The following is a 4351-nucleotide window of genomic DNA, read 5'->3' on the forward strand; positions in this document are numbered from 1 at the left end:
ATTTATTATTATAACCCCACGGTCTCATTTAAATGTATGTATAAGGAGTAATGAACACATCACACGCCCCCCCCCCACATGGCACACATGCCAAAGAACATCAGGTCAAAAGACACCATTTGAGAACGCAAGAGTGTATGTAGACGTTTCTATACATTTCTGTCAATTATCAAAGTAATAAGTACTCAATTTCATCTGTCATCAACGTTTCCATTATTGTTATTTGTAATTTTCTGGATCCAATATTAATCTCACTTATGTCCTCTGGGTTGAGTTAACCTCTATGTGTCACTTCAAATGTTATTATGTAACACGAACTTCCCGTGAAACTGTGTTAGTTGATCGCTGACCTTAACAAATGATAATCGTCAATCATTAATACCCACCTGGATTTCATGGTGGACGTACGTGGGTAAGTTTTTGGAACAGATGCAAATTTTAAAGAAACTATTTTATTTTTTGTTGTATATTTTAGTTTTTTATGGCTGAATAAAAGTAAATATATGATAGGAAATAATAACGTTGTATATGGCTGAATAATCAATTAATGTAAAAATAAATGATTGGTTTGTTTTAGATTGTTTGCTGTATCACAAATCAAATTGAAGCCATAAATCAGATTATAAAGATGTACAGTTGCAGCATTTAACAGATGCCATCATAATTGGTATCATAATAGACCTTTGCTAATGTTGAAATCACAATCGATACCATGATGAATCGATATAATTGGGGTCATAAATAATCGGTAAGAGAATTGAGATCGTAATAATCGAAAGCACATTGATACCATCATATCGATATAATAAGATTTGAATATACCATATCAAATTGTTTATTGTTTACCCTAAGTAAGCTTTCAAGGTAGATAAAATATTGTTCTTACAAATATGTTACGTTGTGTGTGAGATGTGTATAAGAGACAGCCTCAGCCCCACGATGGGGCATATGACATCCCTAGATATTGTGACGATACTGTATCTCTGCGATTAGCTACACTGTCATGATTATAATATGCTCATTTGCTTATACAATGAGGTGCTGCCACAGAGAGAATAATAAAATCCATCCTCATTCCTTTGTCCATATTTAATCCAAAGTATGATGCAGTAAAAAATTAGACATAATCTATACCTATCATCTTCACTGCCATTCTTTTCTATCTTTTCATGACTTCAAGCATACTTTAGATTGTGATATCTAATTTGATGTCGATCGATGAAATGCTTCGAGTTTAATTCAAAATAACGAATGCCAAATTGTTCATGCCATTTTTCCATGGTTTAAAGTAAAATTGCACAGGAATAAAGAATATATATTTAGCGAGTTATGTACCGTATATAAGTGATAATGCAGTAGATATATGTGCGGATGCTGCTGCTGCTACTTCTGCTGCTGTTGCTACTGCTACAAGTACAGATATGCTACCACTGCTGCTGCTGATGCTACGGCATATTACAGACACTACTATGTCAACTACTATACTACTACACTTGCTTATATATAAGAACACATTTTATAAGAACACGGAGGTTGAAACTGCTTTAAAAAAATAAGGCCAAAAAAAAAATCGAGACTGAGGTAAAATTTCAAATGAGGTTTTAATTTAAAACTCAAGGAAAACCAACAAATCAAGCTAGTCACATAAGTAAAGTATTATTGTGTAAAATTCGTTAGGTCTTACTTGTACCTATGTACAGTACTTGTGACGTAATACCGTACCCTTTAATACATTACAGTAATGCTGTACAATAATAGTTTTCTATCTTTGTAAATTGTGTAAAATAAAAACAAATAAGAACATTTTGAGCCTGAAATTGGCAAAAAAAGTAATAGGAAATAGGTTCTTGTAAAAGAAAAGTGTAGAGTGCTAATCCTACTGCACGTAAAAGCTCCCACTACTGTTACTCTAATTGCCAGAGGCCGCGTCCGTAATGAAAGTGCGCGCTGCATTATCACAGTCAATCTCATAATCATAATTTTAAAGAGCTAAGTTTATGGTATCAGAAAGAATGCGGAGCGAAAGATTTACACCGTGAATCTGTGGGATTGCCACTTTAAACAATTTAAAGCTTACATGATTAAACGTGCTGCTATTATACGTGTGATTGATCGATTGTTCCTGAAAGCATTGCATTTTTGGATTTAAAGATATTCTACGTTTCGTTGTTGAGGGTAGCGGCGTAATAAACCTGTTCCTATCATTTATGCGGTTACTAACTGGCAATATTTACTGCCTTTAAAATAGTGGAAATCGTGTAGACGCATAATCGGCGAGTTCTCCGTTTCGTATATCTGTAATGTATACAGTAAGCTAATATTTTTCTTCTAAATGCTAAAAACGAGGATAAAAACCCTCATATATGTAATTAAAACACTAAAGTACTCAAGACAAGAAAAATCAAGTAAGTTATCAGCTTCAATATATAGGCCTAGGCCTAGGCTTAATTGTTCAAACTTACCAAACCAACCGATTCAAAAAATACATGAACGGTAGGCCTATGGTTCATAGACTACGTCTGGTTTGTGAAGACAATATTTTCTCTTTCTTGGAAGCTACAATAGGCTAAATACTAAACACGTTAATATGGTATATCAATCTTATTATATCGATATAGGCTTAATAGTATCAATGTGATATCGATTATTGCGGTATCAATTCTTGTGTTGATTATTATGTCCCCAATTATATCGATTCATCATGTTATCGATTATGAATTCAATATTAGCAAAGGTCTATGATACCAATTATGGTGGCATCTCTGGTATTTTGTTAACGACTACCGTAAGATATAGAAATATATTAGGCCTATACAAGGATGTTATTGTTTTATTATAACGTTTCGATCCCCAAATTCGTATCGATTACTAATGTATCGATTATTATGTTGATTATTATTTTATCAATTATGAAGCTATCGACCAATGATATCGACCAGCATTGCATGGATCTTAGCTATCCAAATTTTAAATTATTGTCATTATTATTATTATTATTATTTGATCTCAAATCTCAAATCACAGTTTGTCTAGAAAACATGTAATGGACCTTTTTCGGGTGTCAAACAAGCAACAAGGCTATAATGTGATACTATTGAATTGTGTTACAGTTGAATTAATTGAATATCAATTCATTTTTCAACATAATACGACAAAAAATTATTCAAACTCACCTTAATAACATTAACGTAGTAATATTTCACCTTAAATATAACATAAACTTAATAATAGCAGTTCAACTATCAACAGAGATAAAGAAACAGATCATAAGAGACGAGAGCAATTCTGTCTAGTCCATGACACAAGGCCAGTCGAATATTGTTCCCTGTTGAAATATCACCAGATCTGTCGACAAGCGCAGAACATTGGACAATATTGCAGGTGAGCGGAGCTCATGTTTTCGATTAGTACATCTTGTAAACCGTCAGCAGGTAATCTGTTATGCACAAACTGCTTAACCACACGGTTGTCAGGAACGCTATCGAGTAGGCAATTAGGCCTACACTCAATGAACATTAGCTGCACGATAGAGTACTTGCGCTCTACGACGACAAAGTGTTGTGTGTCTGCATACGGGCTTCTAAATTAAATCGAAAATCACAAACAGCGTTTTAAATGGATTCACTATATACTCAGACTTAACGTCCATATGGTTTGAGAGAGAACTTTGTAAACAAAGTGGCCGTATCTACTGTACACACATAATCCGCGTTTCATTCGAATCACATATTTTCATTAAAAAATATACACACGAAAACAACTAAACTCAAAATCGTTGCGGTATAAATACATTTTTTTAAACGTTAAAGAAGAGGAATCTGTGAGTGTGAAAAAATTCCAACCGGGAATTTCTGCTGTCTATGCAGACGCCTTAACCAACTAGGTCATTTAGGCTTTGTTGGGAATTCAAATCCGATTGAAACACCTAACTCCACTCTCAGGCGCATGTGTATTAGGAAGCGCTAGTCCTTGGTGCACGGCAAATAACAGAGATCAACATGATATGCCCTCTTCTTATCAGTAATTTACGACAAGACGAGATCTCCGAATAGATGCTTTTCAAATTATGATATAATAGAGATATAACTCTAAATCGTCTTGCGGCAATGCTGTAAATATATATATACTGTAAATACATTTTAAACGTTAAAGAAGAGGAATCTGCGGGTGTGAAGAAATAGGTACGCCAACCGGGATTCGAACCAGGGACCTTCTTCTGTACGCCTTAGCCAACTAGGTCATTGAGTCTTTGTTGGGAATTCAAATCCGATTGAATCACCCAATATATATATATAATATATATATATATATATATATATATATATATATATATGTATAATATATAATGAGT

At 33.8% G+C, this 4351-nt stretch overlaps 1 protein-coding gene across 3 annotated transcripts in view; it reads right to left on the reverse strand.

The window, feature by feature from the left end:
* Positions 1 to 4351, reverse strand: part of LOC117121836 (adhesion G protein-coupled receptor L1-like) — a 75713-nt gene that overhangs the window by 53458 nt on the left and 17904 nt on the right. The window contains exon 1 of one of the 3 annotated variants that reach the window (XM_033267209.1): positions 3174 to 3896. The exons of the other annotated variants lie outside the window; for them this stretch is intronic. The gene's annotated coding sequence lies outside the window, so the exon portion shown is untranslated. Of the gene's footprint in view, positions 1 to 3173; positions 3897 to 4351 lie in introns of those variants that run through there. 3 annotated transcript variants of the gene reach the window in all.

Source organism: Anneissia japonica, unplaced genomic scaffold, assembly GCF_011630105.1.
Source record: "Anneissia japonica isolate Jap-2015-1 unplaced genomic scaffold, ASM1163010v1 scaffold2392_len1475705_cov187, whole genome shotgun sequence".
Classification (NCBI taxonomy): domain Eukaryota; kingdom Metazoa; phylum Echinodermata; class Crinoidea; order Comatulida; family Comatulidae; genus Anneissia; species Anneissia japonica.